Source organism: Salmo trutta, chromosome 12 (assembly GCF_901001165.1).
Source record: "Salmo trutta chromosome 12, fSalTru1.1, whole genome shotgun sequence".
Taxonomy (NCBI): Eukaryota; Metazoa; Chordata; class Actinopteri; order Salmoniformes; family Salmonidae; genus Salmo; species Salmo trutta.
In genome coordinates, this window is record NC_042968.1 from 19,642,843 (window position 1) to 19,650,267 (window position 7,425).

Consider the following 7,425-nt stretch of genomic DNA (forward strand, 5'->3'; position numbering starts at 1 on the left):
ATTGGGGACGGGCCATCCATCAACAGAAGTCTCGTTTACACCTTGCCCCAACCTGTGGGTTTCGTGATCTGATCAATATGATCAAATCACTATCTGATCAAGCTTTGTCGGGTCTACACATGGTTTTAAAATGTGTCTCTTATCCGTCCACTGTGTCCGCATTGTGACCAGATTTCCTGGGGTCTCCCTGTATGCAAAACACTCAAAGTACTGTCATATATTTAATTTCAGAATATGCCATTCTGTTCTTCAGAAGAAAAATGACGTTTCAAAATGTTGTTGAAGACCTGCCCTTAACAAATTAATAATTAATGATCTTTGTGATGGTGTTTTTTTAATGGATTTTACCACTTGAATTGTGGTGTTTTAGTGGTTTTTCGTTTGTACTTATTGCATGCAGTTACATTAAATTGTTTTATTTGAAATACATTTTCTTTCATATTCTATTGTTACCTAAGACCTTCATAAACACAACCAATGATTATTTTTGCAATAGCATATATGAAATGTATTTATTAGACTGTTAGAATTAGAATGTTTACATCCAAAAACTCATCACTGGCTCGAAGGATACATGTTAGCACCAGGTGTAAACTGGGCTAGAGTGACACATTATATCCTCTCATGGCAGGTCTTTATTGTAGCCAGGCTAGGCAGGACTGCTTCTGGTACTGTAGCAGTATTGAGTGTGTGCAGTATAGACATCGATCGTGTTTTAAGGCTTGGGGTGAAATGTGTTGATGATATGGCAGGCTGCTCATTTAAAATGTGATAGTTGATATTTGATCATTATAGGAGGAGGTTTTGACAAAGAGGGGTTGCTGATCCTTCCAGAGTTTGCATTGAATGTGAAAATATAGATAAATATACTACTGTACCTTCCTTGAGAAAAATGCATAAAGTAGTTGACACATTTCTCCATGTCACAATGGGGGATCACATTCCTGGCATTGGTATGGTCACAACTCTATGTCCTCCCTCAGCAGAAACAGACACATAGAAACGAAACTAATGTTCAGGGTATTTTCTTTGGTCTCATAGTAAAACCAATTGCGTAACAGGTCATGTTGTACATAGGCAATGAGTGGAGGCATAGAAAAGTTCAACTGAAATATATCATATGTTTCAACAAAGATGCACCAATATGTAAAGTAAGTAAATTCTCTGAATAGTATGAGTGTTATTTCCACGCTTTTCGGTTAACCATTAACCACACAACAAACAAATGATTTTGTTTACTACTGAATCAGTCAGCCAGCCCCCTAGTATGGCCACCCATTCATGCTATACCGATCACTTCTTAAAGTAACACAGTCATGTATCAAACTCAGATGCCATATTTCACTATCCCATGAGTGCTATATGTCAGGTAAGGTGTGTTGATTGTGATCTTAGTGTCTTGCTTCTGGGAGGCACTTGATTCAACAGTGTTACTCTTGTTTCCACCTGGCTGGTCTTTCAAGAATGACTAGATTCATACTGGAGCCGATCTGATAGTCGAGCCCAGACCTCAGCAAGCCTCCAGGGAGAAACATTTCTTGCCCAGAATATTTAATTCACTCATGACCTGGCATCCTCAGCATATCAAACTGCATACAATGACAACCACATGACCCTAAAGCTCCCAGACAACTCAGACAGGGATGACAAGTTCATGTCCTTTCAATAACAAGGCAACATACAAAACATGTATGTATTCTATTGACTTTTCTAATTCAGTGTTTGATGTCGGAAGGCTGGCTGTAGGTTGCCTGTTCCTTTCTGATGCTTTCTGTTTGTTTTGTAAGAGAGAGGCAGTGAATTAGGCTCTCCTATCAATCACTGGCTGCATTAGACCCTCAGACGACTGTCACCACACTTCTATGAGGATACTTACTGACGTGGTGAGTGGCTGTTGTTGTTGTAACCAACAACAAAAGCTGTTGTCTGTCCTGCATCACTACAGCCGTGGAATTTTATAGACTTTTGTTTTGGCAACTACCTCACGGAAGAGCCAACCGTCACCCACTAACAGACAGTCTTATGTCACAGATTGTCTGTCCCAATGATTCTGTCTGTTGTTGGAGTTCTCTGGAGTGAGTGCACAGCAAACTGGTTGTTTGACATTCGTAATGTTATCTGATCCCACTGGGCACACACTGGTTGAATCAACGCTGTTTCCACCTCATTTTAATTAAATGACGTTGAACCAACTTGGAATATATGTTGAAATGATGTCTGTGCCCAGTGGGATGTTACTGTAAACCTTGTGTTGGAAGCATTTTTTATTTTTTGAAGGGCGAAAAGTGTCCATCATATTGTTGAAAATATGTCTGAAACAAGCAGTCATTGTAGGGTTCAGAGTGACTCAGCTATGATGAGGTGTAAACTAAAAGGACTGAAGTTGAGGAAGTTTTTACTATATTTCAGGTTCATCATATAGGGTAACACTGACTAACACAGCTAAAGAGAGATAGGGAAATTTGACTCCTGAAGAACTGAGGCATCTTTAAGATTTAGTCATCTTTGTAGTGAATGGTGGTTTTGGGGTGTGAATGGGGGCCAGTGGTGGTGGAAGGCAGCCACCCTCTCTCTCCCTCTGAGTGTATTAAGGCTCCTGACAGTCAGGCTGGGTGATTAAAGCCATCTGCCAGGGGCCACAGCCCCCTATTGAGATTCATTAGCTACCTCATCATTAACGCTCTCACCCATAGAGATCATACATCAATCAGCATGCCTGCCCATTAACACTGTCTACAATTCATCTTCTAGCAGTGTCAGTCTCTCAATATGTATTCTATAAAATGTTCTTTCTCTCCCATCATGAATAAGTAGTTGAGGTTTGTTATGAAACTTCATCAGAGGTGTCATGCCCATAGGGGGCACAAGGGCACTTGCCCCCTCAGATTTGTCATCTTAAATAAAATATTTGTTTTTTTTGTTTTGTTGAATTAATTACTAAACTTAAGAGGGGGCACACTGACTGGACCAGGCAAGGAGTACCCCACCCCCCCTAGTAAGTGGTTCCTTCCAAGGTGCACCACAGAGAAAAGATATGCAAGGCAGGATGCTAGATACTCTACCAGGATTTCCCAAACTCGGTCCTGCTTTTAGCTGCCGGTGATGGGCAGGACTCGCAGGAGGTACAGTCGAAAGTCTGGACACACCTACTCATTCAAGGGTTTTTCTTTACTGGTTTCTACATTATAGAATAATAGTGAAGACATCAAAACTATGAAATAACACATATGGAATCATGTAGTAACCAAAAAAGTGTTTTTGTAGATATAAATAGATTTTAGATTCTTCAAAGTAGCCACCCTTTGCCTTGATGACAGCTTTGCACACGCTTGGCATTCTTTCAACCATCTTCCTGAGGAATGCTTTTCCAACAGTCTTGAAGGAGTTCCAACATATGCTGAGCACTTGTTGGTTGCTTTTCCTTCACTCTGCGGTCCAACTCATCCCAAACCATCTCAATTGGGTTGAGGTCAGGTGATTGTGGAGGCCAGGTCATCTGATGCAGCACTCCATCACTCTTCTTGGTCAAATAGCCCGTACACAGCCTGGAGGTGTGTTTTGGGTCATTGTCCTCTTGAAAAACAAATTATAGTCCCACAAAGTGCAAACCAGATGGGATGGCGTGTCGCTGCAGAATGCTGTGGTAGCCATGCTGGTTAAGTGTGCCTTGAATTTTAAATAAATCACAGACAGTGTCACCATCAAAGCGCCATCACACCTTCTCCTCCATGCCTCAGAAATTGCAGCCCACATAAATGCTTCACAGAGTTCAAGTAACAGACACATCTCAACATCAACTGTTCAGAGGAGACTGTATGAATCAGGCCTTCATGGTTGTGTCGTGTCTTTGGCATCATTAAACTGAAGACTTATTTTTAGCAAATAAATTCTCTGTAAATATTATTACGTGATTAAACTAACTTAATCATGTAAATGTAATTAACTAGGAAGTCGGGGCACCAAGGAAAATATTCAGATTACAAAGTTATAATTTTCCTAATATAACTTTCAGATATTTTAATATCTGATCAATTAGTCTTCTAATTAATGAATTATTCTTTACCTCACATTAGTCTCATTCCAAACGTCGTAAATTGTTGGATGAACCTGCACGAACCCAGTCTTCACTATCAATCATCCATACATCAATGGTCTTAAATCATTTATTTACTAACTAAATAATCACAGAAATGCATAAACAAACAAACAGTAGATATAGTTACAAGGAAATGATAGCGGAGTTTCCCTAGTGGGATAAACTGGTATCGCGGCTTGGTGGACAAAAGGGAAGTGGGGGTCGACTGAGAAAGGCGGGAATTACGCAAATGAGTCACTACACACTTGATAATTATATTCATTGAAATGCTAATCCTTTGCACATGGACGCTCACTCATTCGGGAATAACTGCAATCAATATATATTTACGCTCAGTGTGTCGTCGTGATCTCTGCTGGAATCGTCCGTCTTTCTGTTGGAGAGTTCGTCTGATCGTCTCTCGTGGTTAGAATGGATACTTCAGAGTCCCATTTCAGAAATGTTCTTGTAGAATAAATGTTTCGGCGGTTGTCGGTCTTCGCGTTCAATGGTATAGAATTCCTAGCTGCAGACTAGTAATTAGTATCAAAGATTTGTTCTTATTCTGTCGGTATCGATAGTCTCAGAGTTGAACCATGTGGTATGGTTAAGAATTCAGCAATCTACTCAAATCTTAGCCCTCTTGGTTATTGAGGTAAGCTGGTCTGAAGATAAATTCCCAAGGTGGGGGTTATATTCGGAAGACCAGAAAAAGGCTGTCCCATGACGCCAGATCAATGTCTGTGCTCATGGGGCGGGCCAATGACTTAGTTAACTTTAAAGGGAATTGGGTTCCCTTTCATTAAACAGTTTAAAATCACATTACATAAGTTCACAAATAGTTTCATCTTTACTCATTCATTTTATACAACAACTAGATGCAAGCCTCATAACTGAGACTCTTGTATAAACAGAGTTATGGTAATGTGGCTGTATTGTCTCTCATGAGTTTCACAAACATTAAACGAAATGGACTGGTCGTAGCTGGATTCTTCCCCGACCGTGTACACCTTCTCCAAAACATGTACATGTTCAGGTCTCAAGTTCTATGCTGGAGAAGAGGTTCCTTTGTTCTCCTGTGAAACCTTCTCTCTCTCTATACTGTTTGGCCATGAGGAAGAACGTCTCCTACAGGAATTTACGACCTGAGATAACAGCAGCCTGGGTGTAGGCGAGAGAGAGAGGGGGAAGGCACGCTATACCCAAAGAGGGCCACATCATGACAGTTGAATTTCTGCAAAGAAACCACTACTAAAGGACAACAATAATAAGAAGAGACTTGCTTGGGCCAAGAAACACGAGCAATGGACATTAGAGCGGTGGAAATCTCTCCTTTGGTCTGATGAGTCCAAATTTGAGATTTTTCCATTCCAGGTGAAGCTGGTTGAGAGAATGCCAAGAGTATGCAAAGCTGTTATCAAGGCAAAGGGTGGCTACTTTGAAGAATCTCAAATAAAAAATATATTTTGATTTGTTTAACACTTTTTTGGTTACTACATGATTCCATATGTGTAATTTCATAGTTTTGATGTCTTCACTGTTATTCTACAATGTAGAGAATAGTAAAACTAAAGAATAGCCCGGGAATGAGTAGGTGTGTCCAAACGTTTGACTGGTACTGTATGTCTGTAAATGAGTGTGATTAAGCTATGAAGCCTATTGATTTTTTTGGATGAATAAATAAAACAAAAATGTTTTTTTTGTTTCTCTAATACTAGCCACCTGGCAATTTTATAAAGTTGGCTTTAGCTAGCCAGCTAGATAGGTTCCCAATCTCCCATCCTCATAACTCCTTACCAAGCCATTTCAGGCTATCAGTCAAGTTAGAGTAGCTTGTCTAACTATCTTAGCTGGCATGCCTGCTGGCAAGGTTGCTTGACTTTAGAAGACACAAAAATTGATTTTATTATTGGGTTATGATACTACATCCCAGTGGCAGTTGTACTAAACTCCTAAGGCATAAAAGTTCTTAAAGAATCAATGTGGATTACTGGTTAAAATGTCAAGATTGCAGGGAAACACTGTTTCAGATGTTTGAAAAATGCAACATTTCCTGAAATTTGGACCTCCCTCCCTCCATCCTCATATACTTCTTGCCCCTTGTAAAATAATGGATGGATTATGCCCCTGTTCATCATCACAATGTCATGCTTCCTTCCCATCTCACCAACAGGCAAGCATGCATTTTATCAGCTTAGAGAAGAATATCAAGAGGACTTGAGAACACAATTTACAGCAGACAAAACAAAGCCAACATTCCAGATGTCTTTGAAATTCTTTCTCGTACCTTCTAATGTGTGCTTTAGCATTTCTACAGCTAGAGGGCAGCAGAGTACCATGTACAGTTTTAAGAAAGTGCTTAATAGTTGGTCAGACTACTTCTTTTCATTGTTCAATATTATCTGAAAGAACAAGATATTCTTCAATCTCAACTAAAACATTCTAAAAGTTATAGTTTTTTAACCTTGGGTTAAAAAAAAGTGTCTGAGGCCATGGTCCACTACTAACTTCACAGAAAATCACCACAGCCACCAACCATGACAGCTTAATATTTTTCAATTGTAAAGTTACAACCTCATGACCGTTTCCCACTCCCCACTCCCATCTTTCACCAGTTACTGCATGAGTTCACCCAAGCACGGGACAAGAATTTCAAGAATGGTCATTCTTTAAAGCCCTCACAAAAGCCCCACCCCGAGCAGTGCACTCCCAGTGTGTGTGTATGCTGCTTGGGCTGACAGAGGGGCCAGAGATGATCCCCACGCATTTAAAAGGTTGATTTGTTTGTTCTCCACAGAATGGCGACAAATGCAGGTCACGACCTGGGAACAATGACCTGCCAGTCTTGCTGAGAGGATAAGAAAGCCTTGTCTCTACTCCCTTTCTTCTGCTGTAGTCAACTGTAAAATACCTTTCAAAATAATGTAGTCATATCTCCTAATGCAGCCTGGATTGCACCTTCCCACATATGGTGTCATCTCTTTAACACAAGGGATCAATCATGTCTTTTCCCCCTGAGACCTCGGAGGACCTGTCCTGCGGTGCTTTGGTGTCAGGTGCTGGACACCGAATCAATAGGCTTCAGCAGGAAAATACTGGCCCACTGAGCTCCATATTAAATATGGGGGGCTGATATTGACACAGCTGCTTTGGCCAAGACGATAAAATAATAAGTAGGATGAATGAGGTCACACTGAGAGGACCATAAAGCATTCACGCACCACTGAGGTCAATCCTTTCAACTTCCTCATACAACTAAACACTCTCCAAAGTTGCTTATTTTGTGTACCTAAATAGATTAGAAGAGACAGATGTGATCAGCAGTATAATTTACAGAGACAATAAGCATG